The sequence below is a fragment of the Mustela nivalis genome (genome assembly GCF_964662115.1).
Source record: "Mustela nivalis genome assembly, chromosome: 4".
In the NCBI taxonomy this organism is placed as follows: domain Eukaryota; kingdom Metazoa; phylum Chordata; class Mammalia; order Carnivora; family Mustelidae; genus Mustela; species Mustela nivalis.
This window is the reverse complement of record NC_139023.1, coordinates 8,896,126-8,903,517: the sequence shown is the minus strand read 5'-3', so window position 1 is coordinate 8,903,517 and position 7,392 is coordinate 8,896,126.

The window sequence follows — 7,392 nt, the reverse complement described above, 5'->3', positions numbered from 1 at the left end:
GGCAACAAATTGTGGGACAAATCAATGGAGAGATGAGGCCAATTTTGCCTGAGGAAAGGTTCACACTGAGACAGGCAGACTTTTAAGAAGAGTCTTGGAAGATGAGTGAGCCTTCATCAGTTAATGTAAAGAAGAAGTCCAATATTTTAGAGAGGAAAACATAGCCTATGACAAAACACAATGAATGGTTCTAGGACAGTACTGGGTGGGTAAGGAGGGTATAGATCCAGAAAATGAAGCAAGATACATGAACTGTAGGACTGAGAAGATTCTCATGAGTTTTAGTCCAACCAAAGTGATGTCTAAGCAGAGAAGAGTCACCATGGTTAGCTTGTAGCAAGATAACTCATGAGATACAGAGGATGAGGAGTACTGGTGGGGGGCTGGGTGGGGGGGTTGTGGTGGGAAGCAGAGGGTCAAGATCAGTAAGTGGTGCAAGAAGATTGGCCCATCAGCAGGGAGGCTGCTTATCATAGCAGCTCTGAATAGAAATCTAAAAATTACATTCATGCTTTGGCTTCTTCTCCAAGAAAAAACAATTGCTCTAGAACAGTAAAACAAGTTTCCAGTTCTCACTCAATTGCTTTGTACTTTACACTCTTCTTCCAATTCTGTTGTAACATCTGTGGACCTTGTCTGATTTTGGTGTAGTTCTAAAAGGTATTAACTCAGAGTTCACAATAAGATAGAATTCAAAGAAAAGTAGAATTCAAAGAAAAGCTTTAAACAGGAATTTTTTTTTATTATTATTAAGAGGAAAGTTCAATGAAGATAAAATTCTAGGAAAATTTATGAGCCAAATGACATTTCATTGACATATATAAAGAAAAAAATGATTGGAAACACAAGGACAAAGTATCACAAATACAGTAGCAAGCGGAAATTTTAGAGAATTTCTGTTTCGTTGGAAAAACAAGTTGGGCAAACATAAAGTAGAAATGTGCATAGTCAAGGTTACGAAGAATTCCATGCTGCAAAATGCAGCGGTCAGTTCTCAGCCCTTAGCTCACCTGGTTTCTCCCATCACAATTTGACACACTTAATCACTCCTTTATCCTTGAAACATTTACCTACTTGGCATCCATATTTTCTTCTGGTCTTATTGGTTGCATCTCCTTGGTCTTCGCTACATTTTCTGCAACTCTTAGACCTCTAAATGTTGGAGTGCCCCAGAGCAACTCTCCTGATTAAATTCCCTCTCTGGGCAATCTCATCTGGACTTAGTGCAATAATACCATCTAGATGTTGACAACACATATTTATATCCCCACCCTGGATTTCCCCCTTTCATTTTTTAAAAGATTTTATTTATTTGTTTGACAGAGAGAGAAATCACAACTAGGCAGAGAGGCAGGCAGAGAGAGAATGGGGGAAGCAGGCTCCCTACTGAGCAGAAAGCCCAATGGGAGGCTTGATCCCAGGACCCTGGGATCATGACCTGAGCCGAAGGCAGAAACTTAACCCACTGAGCCACCCAGGCACCCAATTTCTTCCTTTCTTTCCAGGCTCATGTGTCACTTTCTCCCTGGCATCTTCATGATGATAATGAAGAGACAATTCAAACATAACACATTCTTAGACTGAACTCTATCTTGTCCCAAATTTGTGTCTCCTTCTATCTTGTCCATTCTTCTTTTTGCTCACACTAGAAACCTTAGAGTCATCTATGATTTCTTTTTCCATATCACCCCTACAGCAAAACCTGTAGCAAAGCCTGTTGGTTCTACCTTCAGAGTATATCCAGAATTAGACTTTCTCCAGACCCTTAGTATAAGCCACAATAATACCCCACGTGGATTCTTGCAATAGCTTCCTAATTGCTCTTCTCTCAAGTACCCTTGACCCACTCCCAGCTCTGGTCTCAACATAGTAATTGAAATGAACCTTTACACCTAAGTATATTATACCACTTTTCCGCTTAAAACCTCTAGTGTTCTATTTCACTCAGAGTAAAATGCAAAGTCTGTGCACTGACCGTACATGGTGATACCTTTCTGACCTCTTCTCCTTCCCCTTTTCCATTGGGTCTTTTTGCTCAGGCACGATGACCTGTTTCTTCACTGTTCTTTAAGTTACCAATTCATTTCCTGGTCAGAACTTTTCCCTTGTGATTCTTCTTGCTTAGAAAACTGCCCTCGGATATGTGGGGCTCACTCCATCACCAACTTGGACTTCAACTCGTTATCATCTGCTGGATGATGTCTGCTTTGACTGACCTATTTTAAGCTGTACCCCTTTACCTAGCTTCCACATCACTTATCACCAACTGACATGCACTAGATTTTACTTGTTTATTTTCTGTCTGTCCCCACTAGTGTAATCCCTCGAGGAGAGGGACTTTAGTCTGTTTTGTTCACTTCTGTTATCCTCAGCACAGAGAACAGGGCTGGGAACATAGTAAACATTGTATAAATATTTGCTGGATATGTGCATGAATCTCATACGCCACGGGCTGTATTTTTTTTTTTTTTTTTTTAAATAACATGGTGAACTAGAGGGGCTGCTAGCTCCATCTTCTAAAGTTCACACTGGGAAGAAGAAACATAGGTCTGAGAAATTAATATAAAAACATGAGAAACCACTGAGGAAGTTAGAGACTTTTAAGATCTGGTGTGTGTAGCCGTCGAGGGCAGCTGGCTTTAAAGAAGGTGGGTAGGAGATGGCGGAGCAGGGGGATAGATTTTCCTTCTTTATTCTTCAGGTTTTTATTTACATTCCAGTTAGTTAACATACAGCGTCATATTAATTTCAGGGGTAGAATTTAGTGATTGAACATGACCATACAACACCCAGTGCTCATCACAAGTGTTCTCCTTCATCCCCAACATCTATTTCACTCATTCCCCATCCATCTCCCCTTCTGGTGACCATCAGTTTGTTCTCTAGAGTTAAGACTCAGTTTCTCTCTCTCTACCACGCCCCGCACCATCCATGTTCATTTGTTTTGTTTCTTAAATTCCACATATGTGGGAAATCATATGGTATTTGTCTTTCTCTGACTGAATTTATTTATTTTATATATATATATATATATATATATATAAAAGCTGTTACACATATATATGTAACAACTTCTTTTTCTTTTTCCATTTGTCAGTCAATGACTTTTGGGGTCTTTTCATGGTTTGGCTATTGTTGATAATGCTGCTATAAACATTGGGATGCATGTACCCCTTTGAATCATTATTTTGTATCCTTAGTTAAATGCCTAGTAGTGAAATTGCTGGGTTGTAGGGTAGTTCTATTTTTAACTTTTTGAGGAAACTCCATATTGTTTTCCCGAGTGGCTTCACCAAACACTGTAAGAGGGTTTGGGCAAGGGGTAGATTTTAATTTGTGCTCTTGTCTATATGCTAAATTGCAAAGAAGACTGTCACTTGCCCCTTTGCCATACATCAGAAGCAGTAGCCCAGATTGCTTGCTGTCCACAGCATAATATCAGGATAGGACCAAAATGTTTGGATGACAAACTCTTGAAAAGAGGTGGATATAGACCAGCCTGAATTAGCTCTTCCAGCTTCTTTCCTCCACCCCCCAATCCCCCAGCACTGGTGGATTTCCATAAAATGAATTTGTCTTCTCCCTGTGATGCTGCTTTCAAAGAGTTGAGAGATTCCAGAGAATTGCATAATAGTATGGGATTAAATTGGTAATGAATAATAGTAAGATCTCTGGAAATCCCAGAATGTACATGAACTAAATAATACATTTCTAAGGAGCTCACGAATCAAAGGGAAACAAAAGCGAAGATGAACTTTTGGGACTCCATCAAGATCAAAAGCTTCTGCACAACAAAGGGAACAGTCAAAAAAACAGAGAGGCAACCCACGGAATGGGAGAAGATATTTGCAAATGACAGTACAGACAAAAGGTTGATATCCAGAATCTATAAAGAACTCCTCAAACTCAACACACACAAAACAGACAATCATATCAAAAAATGGGCAGAAGATATGAACAGACACTACAAATGGCTATCAGACACATGAAAAAATGTTCATCATCACTAGCCATCAGGGAGATTCAAATTAAAACCACATTGAGATACCACCTTATACCAGTTAGAATGGCCAAAATTAACAAGACAGGAAGCAACTTGTTTTGGAGAGGATGTGGAGAAAGCGGAACCTTCTTACACTGTTGGTGGGAATGCAAGTTGGTGCAGCCTCTTTGGAGATCAGTGTGGAGATTCCTCAAGAAATTAACAATAGAGCTTCCCTATGACCCTGCAATTGCACTACTGGGTATTTACCCCAAAGATACAGATGTAGTGAAAAGAAGAGCCATCTGTACCCCAATGGCCACGGTCACCAAACTGTGGAAAGAATCAAGGGGAAAATAAAAAGGGCATTTAAAAATACTTTGAACTGGGCACCTGGGTAAAGCCTCTGCCTTCGGCTCAGGTCATGATCTCAGGGTCCTGGGATAGAGCCTCGCATTGGGCTCTCTGCTCACCAGGAAGCCTGCTCCCCCACTGCTCCCTGCCTGTCTCTCTGCCTACTTGCGATCTCTCTCTGTCAAATAAAATAAATACATAAATGAATAAAAAATAAAAATACTTCAAAAGAAAATAAGCAACATAGCAGAATTTGTGGGATGCCAGTAGAACAGTGCTTAAAGGAAATTTATAACACATTAATTACAAAAAAAAGAAAGATTCAAACAGTGAACCCAGCTTCCACCTTCAGAAACTAAAAAAAAGGAACCAAATTAAAACAAAGTAAGAGTAAGTTGAAGAAAGGAAATGATAAAGATCCAAACAGAAATCAACAAAATAGAAAACACAAAATATACATAAAAATAAATGAAATCTCATGTTGGTTCTTTGAGAAGATTAATAATGTTGACAGACTTCTCACCAGATTTATCAGGGGGAAAAAAGACCACAGACAAATTACCAATATTGGGAATGAGAGAGGAGACATCACCTTAGAAATTAAAATGATATGGGTTATTTTGAAAAATATTTTGCCAATAACTTTGACAACTTATAGGAGATGGGAAAATTCCATGAACTACCAAACTAACAAAGCTTAGTCAAGAAAAACCAGAGAATCTAATTATTGCCATGACTATTAAAGCAATGGAAATATAGTTAAAATAAGGTCATTCCCACAAGGAAAACTTCAGGCTTCACTGGTGAATTCTACTAAACATTTCAGGAAGAAATAATAATAATTCTACACAAATGCTTCCAGGAAATTAAGAGAAGAGAATATTTTCCAATTCAGTCTGTGGGGCCAGTGTTACCCTGATACCCTCTTTCTGTCACATGAGGATACCAGCGGAAGTCAGCAGTCTGCAGCCTGTGCGAGCTCTCACCAGAACCGCACCACACTGGTGCCCTGGTGCAGACCACAGCCTCCAGATGTGTGAGAAATGTAATTCTGTTGTGTGTAAGCAACCCAGTTTATGGCATTTCATTATAGTTGTCTGAACTGACTTAGACATGCCTTCTAAACTAGTCTCACTTTTTCCCTTCCTCATACAGATAACAGCTTTTCTTAATTCTTACTCTAATCATTCTGTTCTTTATTTTTAATATCTAAGCAAGTATGTATTTAAATATATTCTTACGACACCATTCTATCTTTGTGACATGAGACATAACACATTCCTTATATTGTGTTTTTTTTTTTTTTAAGATTCTATTTATTTATTTGACAGAGAGAGAGATCACAAGTAGACAGAGGCAGGCAGAGAGGAGGAAGCAGGCTCCCAGCTGATCAGAAAGCCTGATGCGGGGCTCGATCCCAGGACCTTGAGACCATGACCTGAGCCGAAGGCAGAGGCTTAACACACTGAGCCACCCAGGCGCCCCTCCTTATATTGTTCTATATCTTGCTTTTTTCACCTAAAAACCTAATCTTGGCAATCACCCCATATGATGCATAAGGTTTTTTTCTTCAGTGCTTTTAAACAGTTTCATAGAATTTCTTTGTGTGGATATGTTATAGTCTATTAACTGAACTTCTATTGATGGGGATTTGAATTATTTCCAATCTTTTGCCATTACATATAATGCCACGATGACTAACCTAGTGTTTCGGTCATTTAGAAATATTAGCAGTGTATTTTTAGGATAAGTACCTACCAGAAAATTTGTTGGTTCAGGGGACAAATGCATGTATTTCTAGATACTGCCAAATTCTTCTCTGTAGATCTTTGCCACCATTTTGCATTCCCACCGGCAATGGATGACAGGAACTATATCCCCAGTTTTAGCTGAGCAGAGAGCCTGATGTGGGGCTTGATCCCAGGACCCTGAGATCATGACCTGAGCCGAAGGCAGAGGCTTTACACTGAGCCACCCAGGTGCCCCAGATGTGATTTCTCTTATTAGGAGAATCTTTTTTTATGTTTAAAACCCTTTAGTTTTTTTTTCTTCTTGTGTATTATTTGCTCAGATCATTTTACTACTTTTCTATCAGATTGTTGGTCTTTCTTCTCGCCTCCTCCAATTTCCAGAGCTCCTGGTATGAGAGATCGCAGCCATCATTTGTTGGTCTTTCCTCTGCCTTGACTTTGCCTACAGCATTTTTCCATGTAAAATCTTGAAATTTCTTTTTATGTAGTTGAACTCATTACTGTTTCTGGATTTCGCATCATAGAAAAAATGTTTCTACTTCATTTGTGTTTCTTCCAGTACTTTTATGTTTGCTTGCTCTTCCTTTTTACATTTGGATGTCTGATCTATTTGGAATTATCCTAGTGTACAGATACTATTTGAAACGGTTGTATCTTTCTCTCTTGATTGCCCATAACACACTCTGTCTTCTCTCTCTCTCCAGTCTCCTCTCTCTCTCCCTTTCTTTTGGTGTAATAGGTCCATTCACATTACCACCGTCTACACATAACATAAACAATTTTAGTTTCTACTCTTTCTCCAAATATTATGTAGCAAATATTTCCTCTGTTATTAACATTCTTTATATTTGTTAGTTACAAAGACTAATAGCAACCCCCAGCATACCTATATCACTGCTGACTGTACACGATGGTGTTATGAACTATGATGCTTTGTTTCTAGCTACATTTATTAGTTGGCATTCTTCTGTAGAGAAGAGCTTTTTCCTTTCCCTACTTTTGTTTTAATTTTGGATGGATATAGATCCAAAAACTCTTAAAAAACTTTTTCAAAAACATAATGAGTTATAATGTACTCTTGTCATTATTTATGATGTCAAATTGTCCCATTGGCTTTTAACTTTCTGGCATATGACCCCATCAATTTTTGAGTACTTCCTTAGTTTCTGGCACCATGTTCTCAGCTCATCTTCTATTTTTCATGTCCCAGCTCTGGAATTATTTATTTTTCTGAGAAGCTCAGTATCCTTAGAGAACTGTGTTTAGAACCCAAAATGTGGACACAAAGTATGCTCCTTACTACTT